The 23,109-nt window shown below is 32.7% G+C and overlaps 1 long non-coding RNA gene across 1 annotated transcript; it reads left to right on the forward strand.

The window, feature by feature from the left end:
• Window positions 1-14,616: 14,616 nt before the first annotated feature.
• On the forward strand, window positions 14,617-22,420 carry LOC129319411 (uncharacterized). The gene is made up of 2 exons (XR_008595505.1): window positions 14,617-14,885; window positions 21,595-22,420. It is a non-coding gene; the product is annotated as an uncharacterized LOC129319411 (long non-coding RNA).
• The last annotated feature ends 689 nt before the right edge of the window (window positions 22,421-23,109 follow it).

The following is a 23,109-nucleotide window of genomic DNA, read 5'->3' on the forward strand; positions in this document are numbered from 1 at the left end:
TTTTAAAGTGTAATTAATGTATTTTTTTCATAAATGTTGTTAATAAATAAGTAACTTCATGTTTATTTTTAAGTGAAATATCCTATTAAATAGGGTGAATATGAAAATATGGAGTTAGTTAGAACATAGTTAACTAATTTATTAGAGATAAAATTTATTTAAAAATGTCTTATATTTTTTAACGAAGAGAGTAAGGTGATGATTAAAAGATAAAAAATGAGTATTGAAATTGCTGAAGATGACTTTTGAAAATGTGAAAAATAAGTATTGAAAATATGAAAGATGCACAAAAAAAAAATCAATCAAAAAGTTTTTTTTATTTCATGTAAGAACCATTGATAGGGACGTGGAAGCAGAATCGTGCTAGTTTAGGGACAGAACCCTGAAACAATAAAAACACAAGAACAAAAAGAAAGGGACGAAATTTATGACGGAAATAAAGAAAGGCATGAAGTAAACAATAGGATAATGATCAAGGAGAAGATCCTCTAGAGCACCTGCCTCTAGGAACCTCAACCTTCGAAGACACCACAAGAGTTGATCATGCTCTTGATCACGTCGGTTTCTCACACAGGATACCACCACAAAGCACTAAGGCTCACAAGAGTTATAAACTCTAAAATGAATAATTTCATTCAACTTTTGTGTTGTTTACAATAGGGAGCATGCCTAATTTATATAGGCTCATAGAAAAATATTTCCTAAAATTAAAACCCTAATTTCCTAATACTAAAAGGAGAAATAATGATAAAATATTCAGCCACATAATTTAGGAGATGTGATCCTAAAATTATGGGATTACAAAATTTAGAAATTAATATTATAATTAATTCTAACCTTTGACTAGACTCAAAATAGAAAATCAAATCAAAGGACCATTAAAATAGGAAATAATTTAGGAGACAATCAAGGGATGATAAAGGATTTGAAATCACGCCACCCTTGACTTCTTTACTAGGGTTTCATGCCTCCTTGCATGCAAGAGGCTCAACTTGTAGTCTTCCTTGCATTGGGCTAAGGTCTGCATCTCTTGGGCTTGACTCTTCATGAGTTTAGATCTTAAATACATTATACACGTATAGATGCTCTCCTTTGGACTTGAGGGGAGTGCCCCAATGCTTTCCAAGCTCTTGAACTTCTTGCACAAGACTGAACAAGGCTTGCTTCATGGCTTTGGTTCGGGCTCTTGTCATTGGACCTCCAATATGTTGCAATGGGTCTTTAGGTACGTTGGATTGGAAGTATTGGGCTCCTTCTATGTCACCATGCTCATGATTACCATCCTCAAGCTTCGTTGCCATTAATGCTATGTCACCCGTGCCATGGGGTCCATCATTCCCTCCCAGTTGGAAAGGATTCGTCCTCGAATCTGCAGAATCATATAAAGATAAATCAGAAACATTAAATGTGGCACTAACATTGCCATAAGAGCTAGGCAAATCAATCTTGTAAGCATTATCATTAATTCTTTCCAAAACTTGAAAAGGTCCATCTCCTCGAGCTTGAAGTTTGGACTTCCTTTGATTAGGAAATCTCTCTTTCCTTAAATGTAACCAAACCCAATCTCCAGGCTCAAAGATCACACGTCTCCTGCCTTTATTAGCTTGCTTGGCATATTGCTCATTCTTTCGCTCTATATTTGCTTTAACCTTAGCATGTAAGTCCTGCACAAACTTAGCTTTTTCCTTGCCATCAATGTTAGCATGCTCAGAGAAAGGCAAAGGTAAAATATCAATAGGAGATAATGGATTGAAACCATAAACAATTTCAAATGGAGAATAAGAAGTAGAAGAATGAACAGCCCTGTTGTAAGCAAATTCAATATGAGGTAAATAATTCACCCAATTCTTCAAATTCTTCTGAATTATTGCTCTTAATAATGTAGTCATAGTTCTGTTAACTACCTCAGTTTGACCATCAGTTTGTGGATGGGCAGTAGTGGAAAAAAGTAACTTAGTCCCTAATTTATGCCATAGGGTACGCCAGAAATGACTAAGAAACTTCACATCTCTGTCACTCACAATAGTCTTAGGTAAACCATGCAAACGAACAATCTCTTTAAAGAATAAGTCAGCAATGTTAATAGCATCATTAGTCTTAGCACAAGCAATAAAGTGTGCCATCTTAGAGAACCTATCAACAACAACAAATATGGAATCTTTGCCTGCAGAAGATTTAGGCAATCCAATTACAAAATCCATAGAGATATGTTCCCAAGGGTGAGAGGGGACGGGTAAAGGAGAGTAAAGTCCATGAGGTTGGATCTTAGATTTTGCCTGTCTACATTTAATCCATTTATCACAAACAGATATGACATCTTTCCGCATGTGAGGCCAAAAGAAATGATCAGACAAAATAGCCAAAGTTTTATCTACACCAAAGTGTCCCATCAAACCACCACTATGTGCTTCCTTAGTAAGCAACTCACGCATAGAACAAATAGGAATGCATAATTTATTTTTCTTAAAAAGAAATCCATCAAATTTAAAGAAATCACCAGATCCATGATTTTCACAAGATTTCCAAATATTTTCAAAATCAGGATCAGTTTTATAAAGATCTTTTAGAATCTCAAAACCAAGTAATTGAGCATGCAAATAGGAAAGTAATGTATACCTTCGAGATAAGGCATCAACAACGATATTTTCTTTACCTTGCTTATGCTTAATCACATAAGGAAAGGTTTCAATAAATTCCATCCAGCGAGCATGTCTCTTGTTTAACTTACCTTGAGACTTGAGAAACTTTAAACTTTCATGATCAGAATGAATGATGAATTCCTTGGGCCACAAATAATGTTGCCATGTTTCTAAGGCCCTCTTTAGAGCATAAAGCTCTTTGTCATAGGTGGAATAATTCAAAGCTGCGCCGTGAAGCTTTTCACTGAAGTAAGCTATGGGCTTAGAATCCTGCATTAAAACAGCACCTATACCAATACCAGAAGCATCACATTGAATTTCAAATGCTTTAGAGAAATTAGGCAAAACAAGTAAAGGGGCATTAGTCAATTTATCCTTTAGGGTTTGGAAGGCCCTTTCTTGTGTTTTATCCCATTTAAAGGTCGCATTCTTCTTAACAAGTTCATTAAGAGGGATAGCAATGCTAGAGAAATCCCTAACAAATCTCCTATAGAAGCTTGCTAAGCCATGGAAGCTTCTCACTTCACTTGCATTCTTAGGGGTTGGCCATTCACGAATAGCCTTAACTTTCTCCTCATCTACACGAATTCCCTGTGATCCAACAACAAATCCCAAAAAGATAACAGAGTCCATGCAAAAGAAACACTTTTGAAAATTAGCATATAATTTATATTCCCTCAAGATGTCAAACACATTTTTAAGATGATTCATATGATCAGTCAAAGATTTACTATAAATCAAAATATAATCAAAGTAAACCACAACAAACTTGCCTATAAACTTTCTAAAAACATGATTCATTACTGCCATAAAAGTGCTAGGAGCATTAGTCAAACCAAAAGGCATAACTAACCATTCGTATAATCCAAATTTAGTTTTAAAGGCAGTTTTCCATTCATCACCCTCTTTCATACGAATTTGATGATAACCACTTCTAAGATCAATTTTAGAAAAGATAGAAGCACCATGTAATTCATCAAGCATATCATCAAGTCTAGGGATAGGGTAACGATACTTTACAGTGATTTTGTTGATTGCTCTACAATCAACACACATCCTCCAAGATCCGTCTTTTTTTGGCACCAAGATAACAGGGACAGCACAAGGGCTAAGGCTCTCACGCACAAAGCCTTTCATCATCAATTCCTCTACTTGGCGCTGGATCTCCTTAGTCTCTTCAGGGTTAGCCCTATAAGCAGGCTTGTTTGGAATAGCAGCTCCAGGCAAGAAATCTATCCTATGCTCAATTCCTCTTAAGGGAGGAAGTCCATCAGGAATTTCATCAGGGAATAGATCTCTATAATCCTGCAACAAAGAGACAGCACTAGAAGGCAAAGTGGGGTCAAAAGTATTAGTAGAAAAATAAATATTCTTGGGAATTACAATAAGAGCTTGCTCACTCATTAAAGCCTCTTGAATCTTACTTTTCCCACACAATAATATTTTTTTTTCACTATTTTCCTTCACTCCTACCATTCTATTTTTTTCTTTTCTCACCTTCTCACCACTCTTTTTCCTCTCTTTTGATTGATTTTCAAGTAAAGTAATACTCTCTTTCTTTTCTCTCTCACTCATGCCACAATCAAGGAGATCTCTCCTTTGCTTGTAATCTTGAGTAATCTTTAGTTGATCTTCATAGGCTTGGATGGGCCTAAGAGGATTTAATACAACAGTCTTGCCTTTAAAAGGCACCTTGTAACAATTTCTAAAACCATCATGAGTAGCCTTACTATCAAACTGCCAAGGCCTACCTAATAACAAGTGTCCAGCAAGCATAGGGGCTACATCACATAATACATCACAAGTATAAACTCCAACAGAGAAAGTAATCAACACTTGCTTAGAAACCCTAATTTCAGCAGAATCATTCAACCATTGCAATTTGTAGGGCTTAGGGTGTGGGATTAAAGGTAAAGATAATTTATCTACAAGTAAAGTGCTAGCGACGTTAGTGCAACTACCACCATCAATTACCATGCTACACACTTTCTCTTTGATGAAGCATCTAGTGTGAAAAATATGCTCGCGTTGCTCATGTTCATCATCCTCCTTTGGTTGAATATTGAGAGCTCTTCTTGCCACCAAGATAGAGTCAACTACACCATTGCATTCAAGCTCATCATTTGATTCATGGGAGGTAGAATCATCATCAACATTATCAGCATCATCTTTATCACTTTCATGCACACTATCATAGCCACCATCATCTCTCAAGATCATAACCCTTTTATTGCTACAATCTCTCGCCATGTGGCCCACACCATGACATTTGAAACACTTAATAGGAGAAGTGTTAGATGAATAAGAAGAAGGTTTAGGGTTAGAAGTTTTACCCTCATACTTGGTCTTTATTTCTTCCTTGGCTTGGGATGTATCTTTGGCTTTGGAATCCTTCCATTTGGAAGTTGTCTTGGAGTCTTTCCAAGAGGACTTGGAACGTTTGTTCTTATTTCTCTGCTCCAACTTTATAGCCTTGTGTATGAGCTCTTCCTTGTCCACAAAAGTGTACAAGTCAAGCTTATCTCTCAACTCTGGCCTCAAGCCATCCATAATTCTTGACATTGCTTCACGTTCATTTTCTTGAATGTTTGCACGAAACTTTAAGATATTCAACTCGTGCACATACTCCTCCACTGTCATAGATCCTTGAGAAAACATTCTCAATTTTCTATTCAGCTCTGTATAGTAGTAGCTGGGGACATAAGCCTTTCTCAAGTACCTTTTAAGCTTCTCCCACGTTTTAATGGGCTTTTTCCCAAGTTGGCTTCTTTTGTACTGTAAATCTTGCCACCAATAAACAGCATAGTCAGTGAAATTCAAAGAAGCAGTTTTTACCTTCCTTGACTCAGACAAATCAAGAGTCATGAAGATTTGGTCCATCTTCATTTCCCAATCAAGGTATTTTTCTGGATTGTTGCTTCCTTTGAATGAAGGATACTTTACTTTTTGGTCCGGTAAGTCAACACCACGCTTTAAGGATTTCTTTCCCTTAGGAGAAGGGGGTTCTTCATACTCCTCATCATCGCTGGGGATCTTATGCTTCTTTCCTTTAGAAGAGGAAGTCTCCGGCTCATCTTTATCCTCTTTATGGAATCTATGATCAAGTTCCAAGTGAAACTGCTGCAACTGTGTTTTGATAAGTTCTAAAACAGAGTTCATATCAATACTAGGGGATTCATCCTTGTTACTCATGTTCACAGAAGCACTAGAAACCATATAAGATAAAAATAGGTCCTCACACACACAAACTCACGTGTTTACTCTCAAGATAAAGTCACTTGTGTTTCACACAAAAAAAAAAGTAATGGCTTTTTTTTTAATGATGAAAAACACACTTGCCTTTTACCACTCACTAAGCTTGTGGGTAGAATCCAATGGTGAAACCCACAAATCAAGAAACTAAGGAACAATCAAGTGAATATCTTCTAAATTAAGGAAACTAGAAAACAAGCACAAGGTGAAAAGAGGATTTTTTTTTTTTTGCAATTTTGAAACAAATAGGAAAGCAAAATTTTCAAATAAAATTAAGCTTATTAAAGGAAAAACCACACGTGACAACAAAAAAATAAGAAAAAAAGAAGTAAAAGTCAAAGAGTCAAATACTCAAAGACAAAAATAAAAAAAAACTAAATAAAATAAGAGAGTAGCACAAATAGCAAATAAGAGAGTAGAGAATTTGAAAAGTGCTACCAAAAATAAAAAATAAGAAAGTGATCAACGTAAAAGACTTTCTTATCACCCAAGTTGACTTTTCTCTTTAAGCAACCTCTTGGTGACTTGGAGTTCAAGAATAGCCTTTTTCTACAGTCATAACTCACAGCAATATATTTTTTTTGTAAAATTTTTTTTTTGAATTTTCGGATTTTTTTTTCTCAACACACTAACACTTTTTTTTTGCCTTTTTTTGCACGAATTTCTAGGTATTTTTTTTTTGAGAAGGCTAATAAAATGAAAACTCACATAAGATAAAAAGTCACAAAGATGAAGAAGAGAAAAACCAAAAGATAGAAGTAGATGGGGTAGATAAGAGATGATCACAAAAAGAAATAACTCAAGATGAAAAAGAAGAAGGAAGGACAAGAATTTAAACCAAAACTAGCAACCAAAGCTCTGATGCCAATTTGATAGGGACGCGGAAGCAGAATCGTGCTAGTTTAGGGACAGAACCCTGAAACAACAAAAACACAAGAACAAAAAGAAAGGGACGAAATTTATGACGGAAATAAAGAAAGGTATGAAGTAAACAATAGGATAATGATCAAGGAGAAGATCCTCTAGAGCACCTGCCTCTAGGAACCTCAACCTTCGAAGACACCACAAGAGTTGATCACGCTCTTGATCACGTCGGTTTCTCACACAGGATACCACCACAAAGCACTAAGGCTCACAAGAGTTATAAACTCTAAAATGAATAATTTCATTCAACTTCTGTGTTGTTTACAATAGGGAGCATGCCTAATTTATATAGGCTCATAGAAAAATATTTCCTAAAATTAAAACCCTAATTTCCTAATACTAAAAGGAGAAATAATGATAAAATATTCAGCCACATAATTTAGGAGATGTGATCCTAAAATTATGGGATTACAAAATTTAGAAATTAATATTATAATTAATTCTAACCTTTGACTAGACTCAAAATAGAAAATCAAATCAAAGGACCATTAAAATAGGAAATAATTTAGGAGACAATCAAGGGATGATAAAGGATTTGAAATCACGCCACCCTTGACTTCTTTACTAGGGTTTCATGCCTCCTTGCATGCAAGAGGCTCAACTTGTAGTCTTCCTTGCATTGGGCTAAGGTCTGCATCTCTTGGGCTTGACTCTTCATGAGTTTGGATCTTAAATACATTATACACGTATAGATGCTCTCCTTTGGACTTGAGGGGAGTGCCCCAATGCTCTCCAAGCTCTTGAACTTCTTGCACAAGACTGAACAAGGCTTGCTTCATGGCTTTGGTTCGGGCTCTTGTCATTGGACCTTCAATATGTTGCAATGGGTCTTTAGGTACGTTGGATTGGAAGTATTGGGCTCCTTCTATGTCACCATGCTCATGATTACCATCCTCAGGCTTCGTTGCCATTAATGCTATGTCACCCGTGCCATGGGGTCCATCAACCATGGTTTTTTTTAAAAAATTTTATAATTTTAGTTAGAGTCCATGACTATAATTAACATCGAAGATCCTCAAATATTATTTTTTCCAACAAGAAATGGGACCAAGTAGCTCTAATGTTCCTCATCTAATTCAAAGTAAATTTTCAGTGGCTGGGTTGAATTGTTGAAGCGTTATTGTGGGTAAGAACGTTATGTTTGGTGGTTGGGAAATTATCACGTTTCACCAATATTATCACTTTTTCTTTTTTTTTGTTTTTTTTCCTAGTTACGATGACTAGCGGGCTCAACGACTTATTTTTCAAATACTTAAAATATACAAAACTTTCATGAACACTGTGGTAGGTTTACAAAACCCGTAACTTTTAAAAGTTTAAAACCAACCTTTCTAAGTATATATTTATATTTTTTTAAATTTTAAATTTTAAATTTGTATTACTTATTTTTAATTTTTCAACATTATAATTTGTTTTTAGAAAAATAATATGTAATATTAAAATCTAAAAATTAACTTTTCAAAATAAGAAATTGAGTTCTAGCCAAAAATGACCTTAAGTGACTAGTTCGACATCAAATATGACTTTATTAAATGCTAATTAGGCATCCCATATGATGAAAAAGTCAACTTATTGAGTTGATTGTCAGCGCCTAGATGGTTGAGGCATATGGGCTTAGGGTTTTGAATGTTCAATAACAAAAGTGACCTAGTGTTGAGTTTAGGATCCTGCAGATTCTAAGAGAAAAGTTTAAAGATAAAAATGACCCTTATTCTAAGGGACTTCACAAGATATCTAACAGCTTGAAAGATTCCTTCATAAATCTTGTGGCTGTGCAAGAATGTACAATCCTAAGATATGAAGAACAAAGGGAGAATGATATTCAAGGACCCTTTAAAAATATTAGAAAGAGTTAATGATCCTTTTTGAAATTTGATAAAAGATCCATAGTTCTTAAATTGAGTTAAACTTTTTTAAGTTAATTTTTCAATACTTATTTTCCATATTTTCACTATTTATCTTCCACATTTTCATTGCTCATCTTTAGTAATTTCAATTCTCAAATTTTTAATTTTTCAATAGTCATTTAGATTTTTTAGAAGAAAATCAATAAAATTCCTTTGAATTATGTAAATGACAATTTGATCCCTCGAATTGACATAATACCAATGAAGTCTTTAGGGACCTCTTTGTCGACAACTTTGTTCAATTTTCAACTGAAGTATCAGACTAAAGTAAAACCTGTGTCATTAGTTAGATTATGAAATAGCTGTGTGGACACTTGAATAACTCTAACTGGATATCGTATGAAGAAACGTCACACATCAAAAGTTCAAATTAATAAGCTATTTTTAACAACAAAAGCTAATATGTGTGCCGTGGCACATGATGCATATGCTGTGACATATGGCACAAAGCAAGGGTTTGTGATTCTGTATCACATGCCGTGGCGCGTGAAACACATACTGCGACATATGACCCATTTTGTCCAAAATTATAGTTTTGCCCCTGTGTTCTCGATTATGGTATTTATGCAATCTGAATGCTTCTGTTGTGCATAAATACTTTTTTTAAAGTGGTTTGAATGATTTTCAAATATTTTTGGAATCCCTACTTTCTAAAAATTAGTTTCTATATTTTTAATATTTGTGATGGTAATTTAGAGGACTAAAAAGGACTCTAATTACCTATGTTCTGTATGTGTGTTAAAGTTTAGCAATGTGGGAAGGGGGACATTACAACATGCACGGGCTTACTATGCTGTCACGCATTCATTGCATTATGTTTCACACACATGCTTTGGATGAAGACATACATTACATATATATATATATATATATTTTATATTGGTAAAACTTGACAACATTTGAAAAAATATACCTGTAGACTCAAGTGATGGGGGCATCATCAGCACGAGTTATGATAAATGGATCAAGGACTGGAATAGAGGGAAAAAGAAAAAAAAAAAAACAATCTATTTCTTCACCATTCAAAGTTCTATATGTGGACTAGACAAGATATGCAAAAAAAAGTTATTCCAGCAGACCCAGGTTTATTCAATTGGAAAAAAGAGTTTAATTCTTCAACAAGTCAACAACTTTTCTCCACTAAGCTTTGAGTTAAAGGTACGTTGTGTGCAGTAATGTGATCCAAAAAATTCAAAGTTGAATCCCGAGTCAAGCAAAACCAATAATGAATTCATTTTAATGTATATTTATTAATTGAATCTTATTCCCGTATCTGAGACAGAATTAATTGGACCACCGGAGCTTGAAACTTCTTCTCTTCCTTCATCATGCTAACAATCTTTGCAATAAACCTTTCCATCGCAACCTTCATGACATAAAAAATAATGAAGATAATCAATTTTTTTTCACTATTATAGAGTATATCTAACAACACAAAAGATTTCCTTCATAGATCATGTGGCTGTGCAACAGACCGACATCCGTACGTGTACTCCTCAGATATGAAGAACATAGGGAGAATAATATTGAAGGGCCCTCTAAAAATATTATTTACAGTTAACAATCCTTTTAGAAATTTTAAAAAAGGAACATGGTTCTTAATTGGAGTTTAAATTTTTATGTTAATTATTTAGTACTTATCTTCCACATTTTCAATACTCATTTTTAGTATTTTCAATACTCAAATTTTAAATTTTTCAGTAGTCATTTTAGATTTTTTTAATTCTCATCTTTTGTGTTTTCAATATTAAAAAATTCTTCTCGTAAATCCATTTTAGTACTAAAATCATGGAAGATGAGTATTAAAAAGATACATTCCCCTATCAATGAATGATTTTTTTTTCAAAAATATAATGTCCTTAATAAATAAATAAATTTATATTTATTTTAAGTAATGCACTCTATTAAATATGGTGAATATGAAAAGATTGAGTTAGTTAGAAGATAGTTAACTAATTTATTAGATATGAGATTTACATAAAAATACCTTACTTTTTTTTTTTAACAAAGAGAGTTAGGTGATGATTAAAAGAAAAAAAGTGCGTATTGAAATTGTTAAAGATGACTTTTGAAAATGTGAAAGATAAGTATCGAAAATATGAAATATGAATACTAAAAAAAATAATCAATTTTTTTATTTCAAATAATAACCATGGTTTTTTTTCCAAATTTTATAATTTTAGCTAGAATTCATAACCATAATTAACATTTTTAGAAAATCCTCAAATACTCCCTCCATTTTAAATTATAAGAAACTTTTAAATAAAATCTCACATACCAATAAAACTCATTAAATACACTTTACAACCTTACTTTTCAAGACAAAAATATAAACTTTAAAAAATGCCCTTCATTCAATACTCTATTAATAAAAGAATATTAAAGAAAGAGAATATATAGGAAGGATGATATTAAAAAAATTTTATTAATAAAACCTTATTTTTTTTGAAGTATCTTATATTTTGGGATGTTAATTTTTTTTAAAATATTTATAATTTAAGATGAAGAGAGTATTATTTTTTTGATGTTCTTCATTTAATTCAAAGTAAATTTTCAACGTGGTTGGGGAATTGAATTGCTGAAGCATCAATGAGGGTAAGAAGGTTATGTTTGATGGTTGCGAAATTATCACGTTTCCCTGATATTAGTCACTTTTCATTTTGTTTTTGTTTTGTTTTTATTGTCACAGTGACTAGCTAGCTCAACGACTTAATTTCCAAATAACTAACACAAACAAAACTTCGAACTTTGTGGTAGTTGTACCGAACCACCAAGTTTTAAAAGTTTGAAATTAACTTTTTTAAAATATATATTTATACTTTAAAATTTAAATTTATATTAATTATTTTTAACTTTTTAACATTATAACTTGTTTTTCAAAAAAAGACTATATAATATTATAATATAAAAATTATTTTTCAAAAATGAATAGTCAATTTTAGGATGGAAGTGACCGTGAGTGACTAATTCGACAGCAAATGTACCCATATTAAATGCTAGCTAGGCATCCCACCAAGCAAAAAAGTCAACAAAACGAGTTGGTTAATGGCATGCGGATGACAAGTGTACTATTATTATAACCATACCCTTATGAGAAACAGAAAAACAACTTAATCTTATGTGATATTCTTTAACCTTAGTTAATAAGTGTATTACTTTTTAAGACACTTTTGTAGCAAATGCACTTGATATGACATTGGTTGTTGGAAAAGCATGAAGATACAAGTTTAAAACATAATCTTTCTTGTTTTCAAAATTGATTTTTGGATATGCTTTTTTTTTTTAAGTTTTCTCTTGCTCTGTGGATGGTTTTTCAAGGTTTTTGTCATCTCAAAAACCCTAGCCTCCTTCTTTATGTAAAGATGGGCTCTTAGGTCTAATTGAAAGCCCTAATTTAATTTAAATAATATTTTATATTAAATTTTATATATTAATATATAAAATTCGTGCTCCACCGACTTAAGAGATCCTCTTGTAAGATATTTTTTTGAAAAAATCTGTCTGAATAGTGAAGGAAAGACGTACGTGAAGCATATTTTGAGTAGGTGGAAAACATTAATACTAGCAGGAGTTGGGGTGGGGCTGGGAAAATGACGAGCACCATGCATATTCAAAACGTATACACTGCTTCCAACATTAGTGAACAATGCGGACCAAAACCTATTTTATTTCTCACATATGTTAACCTCACCTAAAATTTAGGAGTTACAACTTAGGACTTAAATAAATGTTTTATCTACAATTAAAACTTCATAATTTTTAATTATTTCAATTTATATTTTCAACTCATCTTTTAAAAAACATTGTCAGGACCCAACTGCCAACTATCAATAATTCAATCTTTTGAATCTAACTTTCATTCTTTTAATCATCGATGCTATCTTGATAGAATCAGAGATGCAAGATAATTTAATAAAACTTAACACTTTAAAAAAATAAAACACATTCATCCTCAAGGCATAAATATCTGCAAAGTGACTACCATGTACTCTCTTTATTTTTATTTATAGGAAAAACTACCACTTTTAACTTGTTTTTTTTTATATAAACAAAATCACATTTTTCTATAGGTATTTACTATAAAATTTTTAAATTACCCCTCATAAATTTATCATTTATAGTCATAAGAAACAATTAATGAAGGTTTGATTAACACAATTAATAAATAGTACAGTAGTCCAACTCTTTTGTTTTTAGACACAATCAATATAGTCAATCGATTTTCTTAAACTATGTAATGCAATTGTTTTTTTCCTACAAATAACAATGGAAGGAGTAGTTGCTACAAATATGCAATTCATAAAAGCTTTTAAAAAAACCATTAACATGCACAGGCCCACTATGCTGTCATGCATTCATTGCATTACGTCTCACAGGCATGCTCTGCAAGAAGACATAAATTACATACATACAGACACACACCCACACACGTGTGTGTGTGTTGGTAAAACTTGACAACAGTTGAAAAAATATACTCCATGGAGTACCTGTAGACTCAAATGAAGGGGACTCAAGTGATGGGGGCATCATCAACACGACTTGTGATACATGAATCAATGATTGGAATAGAGAAAAAAAAAAATCTGTTTCTTCACCATTCAAAGTTCTATGTGGACTAGATAAGATATGCAAAACATTAAAAACATAAATTTAATTATTAAAAATTTATATTATCTCAGACTAATTATTTATTTTTCAAGTTGAATTCTCAGTGATCATCTCCATCTACAATTAATAATGAACCACAGACTCATATCATGTGCTTGGAGTAGCATGACTCTTATTCCTCCTCGTATATGTTGGCGAGAAATCTTCAGAAAGTTGAATAGAGACATGCATGGAACCATATTTTAAAATGCGGGTGGAGTTGTTATATAATTTTCGTTCAAATATGTTTATTAGATTGATTGAAAAGGAAAATAAAAGAAATATGAATAAGATGATCATACCCATGCCACCTTTTTAAGAGCATCTGGTTGCTATTTTAGCTGGCTATCACGAGTAAGCTATTCAATTGCAAAAAAACTCCATAATTTATTATTATTTGAATTTATATTTTCAACTCATTTTTAAAAAACATTGCCAGGACACAACTGCCAACTATTATTAATTCAATCTTTTTGAATCTAACTTTCATTCTTTTTATTTTAATCATCGGTGCTATCTTGATGGAATCAAGGGTGCAGGATATAATTTAATAAACATTAATATTTTTTAAAAAAAATTGATCTTTGGTCCTTCAATTTTTAACTTGTAATTTAATCCATCAAGTATAAATCGTTGTAACTCAATCCCTTAACTTTTGATTCCTCTAACACTTAGTCCCTCAACTTTTATTAGTTTTATTTTTCATGCTTATTTAGATCCCACATCAAAAATTAACACTACTACAAAAAGTAAAATACTTGACACCACAATATTTGATGGTTAATAGAAAAAAAACATGGAATAAATGGAGGCGGAGGTTAGGGAAGCATAAGTTTGACGACTATAGTGATAACCATCAAACTTGTCTTAGAATAAGTTTGAAGGTTATTTGTATAACCATCAAACTTATTTTAATTTCTGTTTTTTAAAAAATAAAAATCCATAAGTTTAACGGTTTCATTTAAAACCTTAAACTTATGCATATTGGTAGGGGGCAATTTGAATTAGGGATATTTGATGGTTATTAAGTAAATCATTAAGTAAAAATCCATAAGTTTAACCATTTCATTTAAAACCGTCAAATTTATGCATAATTTATTTAACAGTTTACTTAGTAATCGTTAAATATCCCTAATTCAAAGTGCCGTCACCGCCCCTCTTTCTCTCATTTGAACTCATCGTCCCCATAGGCTCCTCACCATTCTCTATAAAATCCTCCCCAATACCCCACTCAACCGTTCCACATCGTTGTCGCCACAAAGCAAATCCACCCAAATTCTCCTTTATGGCCTCAACGAAGAGCTCTGATCCAGTATTGTCAACGGTTCATTGGCTCTCCAATCCTTTATTCGTAATTGCTCGATTTGGCTCCAAGAAGGCATCTATTCCCCATTTCACTCTCCCTCTCCTTGAAATTTGAAACCCCATTTGCATTTCCTCTACCATTGCTCTCCACGAAGGCGTCTGATCTCCATTACTCTTGCTGGGTTTTCATAGTCTCGGCCATCACTCTAAGGTTGGTTCAAAAATTTAACTTTGTCTTCCTAGTTTCATTGGTGGGTTGTTTAATTTATTCTCCTCTCCTTTGTTGCTTTTGCTAGTTTGTTAATTTTTGTAAATTGCATTGGCTTGAATTAGTTTGTTAATCTCTGAAAATTGCTCTTGTTGGGTTGGTTAGTTTGTATTTTATTAATTTTTGTAAATTGCTTTGGCTTGATGGTTGCTTGAAATTGGTGTTTGGGTTGCTAGAAATTTCAGCTTGGATTGTTATATTAAAGACTACACAGGGATAAAAGTCAACATGAAGAGAGGACAAATTGCCCAGGAAAATTCTAATTATAAGCTGTTATGCTGCCCAATTTTTTTTTTATAGAAGTAAAAATTCATGATTTTATTAGTTAGTATTTAAGTAGCTTGACTTAGGATTATTTTGGAAAGAATATGATCTCACTTTCTATTCCAAGGTTGTTAAGTGAGAACTCTTTTAATTTAAAGTTTGATTAATTCATTAATGTTCCAAGCTTGAGTTTTGTGAATATGATTATTGTTAAGTGAGAAATTTTGTAAGTTTGAGTGATTCATTAATAACATGAATATGTAACATATTCTGATGATTTCTAGCAATGAGCATATCATTCTTTTATCCTCTTTCATGTTTTGTTGATGCGGTTATTGTTGTGACTAAGTAGCATTGAATTAGGTTAGATTAAAGACTATAGGAATTAAATTAATATGAAAAAAGGGCAAAATGCCTGGGAATATTTCATTTTTAAACCGTTATGCTGCCTAATTTTTTTAATATACTTAGTAGTCAAATTTTTAGTTAAATTAAGTTAAAGAACTTTGAGCATTTAACAAAGTTCTTTAACTTAGTTTAAGCGTTGTAGTCAACAAAGCTTAAAGAGGGATTATGTCAATGAAACAAATGTGACTCATGATTGAAAGACTAAGTGGTTAATAATTTTTATCTCCCACTAATTTAGTCAAGATCGATCAAAGAGTCACTAATCATATTTTTCCTCAAAATGATTGTTTCTAGATTTGGAAGATGGACAAGGAATGGATGTCTTCCAATCAATTAACAAAGGAATACTTGAATGGGGTGAAAGAGTTTATTAAATTTGCACTTGACCACACCAACAATTGTAATAGTATTGTGTACCCTTATGTAAAATGTTGTCTAATGAAGTGGATTTATGCATCTAAATTGGAAGATCATTTAGTTTGTTATGGAATTAATGAGAGTTATAAGTGTTGGTACAAGCATGAAGAGACAAGGGATACAAGCCGAGGGTATAGCAAGAGCCACATGCCATATGATTTTGATATAAGTACATATGAGGTTGGTGACCATCTTAAAGAGATGACCAAATCAATTGAAGAGGAACTAAAGGATTGTCTTGAAATGCTTGAGAGGTTAAAAAATGATGTAGAAATGCCTTTGTATAGTGGTTGTACTGATTTCACATTATTGTCAGTGGTGTTGAATTTGTACAACTTGAAAGGGAACAATAGGTGGAGTGATAAGAGTTTTAGTAAATTGCTTGCACTTCTTAAAGTGATTCTACCCAAAGTGAATGAGCTTTCTATTAACACGCATCAAGCAAAACAAATGTTACGTGATATTGGCATGAGCTATGAGGAAATTCATGCTTGCCTAAACGATTGCATATTGTTTAGAAATGAATATGAGTCATTAATTGAATGTCCAAAATGTAAAGCATCATACTTCAAAGATAATGGGAAGAGTCCAAAGAAAGCATTATGGTATTTTCCTATTGTGCCTAGATTCAGACAATTATACAATAGTAAAAAGAAAATGCAAAAAATTTAACGTAGCATGTGGATGAGAGGATTAAAGATGGTAAGTTATGGCATCCTATTGACTCTCCTTAATGGTAAAGGGTTAATCATGAGTACTCTAAATTTGGACAAGAATCGAGGAATTTATGCCTTGCATTATCTACAAATGGAATGAATCCTCATGGCCTCCAAAGTAGTACCCACAGCACTTGACCAATGATTTTCATAATTTATAATCTACATGGTTATTATGCATAAAACACAAATACATGATGCTGTCTATGCTAATTTCAGGGCCAAAAAGACCTAAAAATGATATAAACGTGTACTTGGCTTCTCTAATTGTAGACTTTAAGTTATTGTAGGAGACAGGAGTTGAGGTGTATGATAGGTATAGGGAAGAAAAATTTAATTTGAGAGCCTTGTTATTTGGTACCATAAATGATTTTTTAGCCTATGGTTGTAAAGAAACTTGGATGCCCCATTTGTAAAGAAAACATATATTCAATTAGGTTAGAGCATGGTATAAAGAATGCTTATATAGGGTATCGAAGGTGGTTACATCCAAGTTATGATTATTGGCAATTGAAGAAATCTTTTAATGGGAATTCAGAAGAATGTGGCCTACCTTTAATATTAACAGGTGACCAATTGTTTGAAAAGGTTAAGGATTTTCATATCGAGTTTGGGAAACCTTTTATAAAGTACCATGAAAAAAGTGGGTGGAAGAAAAGTATTTTCGTTAAGCTATTGTATTGGAAAGTCTTATATGTTAGGCATTTTGTTGATGTGATGCATATCGAGAAAAATGTATGTGACAGTGTTGTTGGTACGTTACTTCATATTTTCAAAAAAATCAAAGATGGCATCAATGCAAGGTTAGACATGATTTCTATAGAGAAAGGGAAGACTTAGCACTAGAGGAGAAGGGAAGTCATATCTTTCTTCATCCAGTAGCTCACATGTTGTTTAGAAAAGAAAAAATTTCTTTTTTGTGATTTTCTTGCTACAGTTAAAGTTATAAAGGATTACTCATCAAACATTAGAAACCTTGTTGTCAATGAAAGAACAAAAGTTGAAGGGTTTAAAATCTCATGACTGCTATGTTTTGATGAAGAGTTTTATTCCAATACTGATATGTTCTATTTTACCCAATAAGGCATGAGACACTATCACAAAATGATGTTTCTTCTTCAAATCTATTTGCAGTAAAGTGATTGACTCCAACAAGTTACCAACATTACAAAGTTGAATTGTAAAAGCATTGTGCGAGCTTGAGATATATTTCCCACCTACTTTCTTTGAGACCATGGTTCACCTAACTATTCACTTAGTGAAGGAGGTGTAAATGTGCAGCTCAGCTTATTTAAGATAGATGTATCTCGTTGAGAGTTATATGAAGGTAGTAAATGGGTATGTGAAAAACCATAGTCAACTTGAGTGTTGTAAATGCCCAAGAGGGGATGAATTGGGCTAATTAAAAAATTAAATGATTTTTATAATAATAGGAGTAATGAAGGAATGGAATCACTAATCATAAGAGTTAGAAGAGCAGAGCTTGACACAGGTGATTTATCCTAATTTGACTCCTACCACTTGAGTTTATGTCTAGTCCCCAAGAACCTTTTGAGATTTCTAACTATATTACCAAGATTAATCTAGGCTCATGATTTTCTTAATACATCAACAAACTTCAGAATAAGTCTAAAACTCTCCCCCTTACAAAGATAATAATAAATCTCCTTAAGCTCCCTGAGCTTAAGTTTGTCTATTTTGAAAATGTAAAATAGGTATAAACAAAGTAAGTTCAAGAATGAACCACTACTTCTTTTAAACTCTCTCTCAGAGTAGATATATTATCAATGAAGCTCTCTTAATGATAAATAATACACAAAAAGTAGGTAAACTATAATGCTCAAGTAATCATAGAATTTTCTTATTAGCTCACGTTGTTCCTTGTTCTTCATGTTTCATAAATAAGTCTATTTATAGCTGAGGATCATAAATGATCCTTTACAGTCATAAATTTTTTAGTTGAAGGTTGCTTGTAAACTGATTACTTCTTTCCTTTGTATTCCTTGGATATTTGAGCTTATCTGAGATTCTCCGATGGATGAGGTAATGAAACAGTACTTTATAGCAGAGACTTCCTCTTTGGTACAGTAATAGCTAAAAATATTAAATGCTTTTAACAAAAGTGGTTAAAGTTGATACGTTTTAGTATGATAGAAGACAAACTCAGTGACTCAATGAAAGATAAGTAAACTAAATAACTTCAAGGAAATAGTTGTGTCTAAATACCATTTAGTAACAATATAGAGTGAATAGAATTAATTTTGGATGAAAAGAAAGATTGAAAGATGAGTTTTGGTGAGATTTAAAATTGATACAAAAAATAAAGAATGAGAATGCAGGGTAATACTGGTGTTATAATGTCCCAACACTAATATTACAGTGATGAGCAGACTCTGATTGAATAGCTTAGCACATGTGTTGTTCTGATAGTATTGGTGAAATCCAGATTTTTGACAATTTTGAGTGAATAAGGATATTTTTAAAAAGATAACTCAACAACAGTATTAAGAAGAAATAACACCGAAGTAACATGATTAATCAAATATCTTTGCAAGAGAACAAAAGAGACAGTACCGGTGTTATATAGTTAGTACTGGTGTTACAGATATTTGTTCAAAAATAGTACAGGTGCTAATGAAGAAACACAGGTGTTGTTTTAACTCAAACAAGGATAAAGAATGAACAAGACCAATGTTAAATAGATAGTACCAATACAAAGAAAAAGGTTCAAAGAAGAGAGAATCAATTTCACAGGTTTAGAAGGATAACACTGGTGTTAGAATAAGTAGGACTGGTGTTATATGAAACATGAACTAATAGAACAGTGAAAATAATTAAAGTAGCACCAGTGTTAAAGCTTCCAATACCAGTGCTAATAATACTTAGAAACAATTTAGAATAAGATAGCATCAAACACATAGATTATAGTTAAGTTAAGTACTTAACTAACCAAAATATAGTTAGACAAAAGAACTTCTATTACGTATAAGCTTTCACCTAGCCAATTTAGATTAATGTTAACCTAATTAACTTAAGTTCAAGTTAAATAACTTGAAATGCACAAAACTTCTCTTTATTTTGTAATCATCAAAACTAGGGTTCAACATTTCTCCCCTTTTTTGATGATGACAAAATTTAGATGCAAATTATTAGTTCTTAGAGAGACTTTGGTCTCTACTTCTTAAAGGGAATAAAACAGATTAATAGGGAACAAGTAGAAGAATTGCACAATATATATAAATATCTAAAAGAAGTTACAAAAGAGAATAATAGAGAATATTTAATAGATAAACAAACATTCAGTTCATTTCTTAAAGATAGCACCAAAAAAATCAACTCATGAAATTTCTTAGTAGTAGGAGATGAAAGTTTATGGGTGTTTCAAAAGGTGGTTGAGAGGTTTGAGGTTCAAAAGTTCTAGATGAAGGTTGAGGCTTAAAAGGCTTGAAATCCTTTGCTTTGAATCTGCTAAGTCTTGGCAAGGCACTTCTAGGTCTTCTCACAACAGATTGACCTTTATGCTTACTACTTCTTGAATCTTCAACCACTAAACCACCATTATGCACAGACCCTTGATCCTTAGTGTTTTTAGATTTTGCATACTCTTTTCCTCCTTTTTCTCATCAGCAGAGGGCTTGGATAGATGAACAGGGACAAAAAGATTGGAAGAAGGAGTGTAGGAAGAAGAGGTACCACTTTCAATCTAAACTAGTATGTTCCTGAACCTTGGTGTAGGCTTAAAAATTGCACCAAATTCCACAATTACAGTGAGAGGCATAAGAGACAATATAAATCAAGATTTCTCTTGATCAAGTCCTGAAAGGCCTTTATGTAGTTGATCCTAGAGAAGAAAGGGGCAAAAAGTGAAGGTAACTGTACAAGCTCTAATTCTTCCTCATCATCAGAGATCTCAATATATTCTCTAGCAACCTTTACTACAACCAGTGCAAGCTTATTACTGTCTGATGCATGTGATTCAATTCCTTCTGAACTATCTTCAAACATAGGTCTCAATTCAGAATCAATAGAGGAAACTGGTCCAAACCTCATATTTTCAATCTTGGAGGATATTTATAGATCACTATCAATTTCCTCCTCAATACCCTTCTTAGAAGTAGAGGTGCTGGATGAGTGTATTGAAACAAAATTTTCAACAAACCTATTTCTAGCATTCTCATAAACAGAGTCATCAGTAGGGGTACTCATTCTAAAGGGAGGGTAGTGCTTGGATGAGTCCCTTTGTCTAGCTGGTCTACCTCCCAAACTCATAACTTGATCTCTTAATAAGCCAAGTTCTTCCTTGAACTCTTCTTTAATCTCTACAGAAACTTTCTTTAATTTCTGATCAAAATCCTTAGCTTGTCTTTCGTGACACAAGTGATAAAACACATTTGTTACCCACTTTTATTTGTCAATTAGGACCCTTTTATTAATGATTTATCACCTTCAAGTGCACACATTGCATTGGATTTATAATTTTGCCTAAGTTTCTAGGTTCAGTGCACTAGGGGCATTTTGGTCTAAAAAATGAACTTTTGAGAAAATGTACAAGAAAAATTGACAAAGTGCATTTTATGTCCAGTTGATGAGTGGTGAAATTATATTTTTAAAATTCATTTTAGTTTGGGAGTAATTAAATAAAAAAGTCAACACTTTCTTAAGTGTCTTAGTTTGTCCTAGTTTTTAGTTTGCCTTTGTGTGGAAATTTTTTATATAATTTTATGCAGCCTGAAACTTGGTTAATTTAATAAATTCTCCCTTCTAATTATGAATTTAATTCTAGACATGAATTAGATTTTATTATATCATATGCTATTTAATTGAATTATGTGATTTATGTGACGTAGGTGGCATGTGACTTGTGCATCAATTGGACAATTGAGGTCAACACTCCTTGAGGTCAATGGCTGATGGTTTGCACGTGAATTATGATTATTTTGAGGGATTAAATCAGCTGAAATGATGTGGATGACACATGAGAAATTAGGCACACATTGGAATCATCTACAAACCAATAGGAAGTTGCCATCTTGCAAGTATGACAAGGCTCCCATTTACATTTTAATTTTTTTATTAAGCTTCACCTAATGGGAAACACCAAGGAGCATGCCATTTTAAACCCCAAAATGGGATCCAACACTCATCTCATTCATCTTCCACATTCTCTCTCTCTTGTCCATAGTGTTCTTCATTTTCTCTCTTTTGTTCTTCATTTTCCAGCACCCTAACCTCCATTTTCAGCCACCAAACCTCCACAAAACTCATACCATTCTTCTCCTCTCTTCATTTTCATTCCATCCCTTCCATTTTCACAAGGATTGAAGCTCATTTCCATCATTCAAGAGCTATGGAGTTTGGCCTTCACAAGCAATCACTAGGGTTCTTGAAGATGAAGATTGGCTAAGTTTCTTTATGGAATCCTAGAGAGATGAAGATGGATGATGAGTCTTGAGCTTCAAATTGGCTAAGTTCTTTTGTTTCCTATCCTCTTCTCTTTTTACTAGATGGTTAGATTCCTTAATCTAGGGTTTAATCATCTTAGCTTATAAATTCTAATTTGAATGTGATGTTGATGTAAAGAGAGAGGATTGTTTCATTTAATTTCTTCCTTGGACAGCCATGACTGAATTTTGCCACTCTTTGTTTGGCACATAATCTTGTGTTTTTCAATTAGTGAATTTCTTGTGTTGATATTACATAATCTTGTGGTGTTAATGCTTGTGTTGTTGAGTAGCTTGACATAATCTTGTGGTTGCTCAATTTATGTGTTTGACCATGGCTGTTGAGAGAGGATTTTGAATGAATCACTTAGCTAATGTCTTCACCAATTGGTTAATTGAACTAGGGACTTTAATCTAAGATCTAGGGAGGTTAGCTAATTAGGTTAATTGGCTTTGGATAATTTTCTTAAGTCATGACAGCTTTAGTCAAGAGGAAAGGGAAGCTAAACTTAGCCTAATCATGAGAAGATAATGAATCCAAAATCAACTAATCTCTAGGGTTCCATTATTGTGAAAAGGGAAGTTCATTTCACTCACTTTCACTAGCATTTTAATTACTTACACAGTAAGTAATTAGTTTAGATAATTAGCTAGGTAACTAAATTCCTACAAACTTTGGTTGATTTATTTCACTAGATGACTTTCAATTAGACTTAAAACCATTCCTTGGGAGATGACCTAGGGTTGGCCCTATATTGCATTAGGGTTAGCTTTAGTATAATTTTGAGAATAAGTGACTAATTTCCTATCAACAGGGTAAAAAGCTTAGCTTGATTTTGAACCTTCTATCCAACCACTTGACAGTATCTGAATCCAAATATATACCTCCTAATAATGGTGGGATAGATGAGTCATTCAGAT

This window comes from Prosopis cineraria, unplaced genomic scaffold (assembly GCF_029017545.1).
Source record: "Prosopis cineraria cultivar Desert tree isolate PC_DT_omini unplaced genomic scaffold, ASM2901754v1 PC9, whole genome shotgun sequence".
Taxonomy (NCBI): domain Eukaryota; kingdom Viridiplantae; phylum Streptophyta; class Magnoliopsida; order Fabales; family Fabaceae; genus Prosopis; species Prosopis cineraria.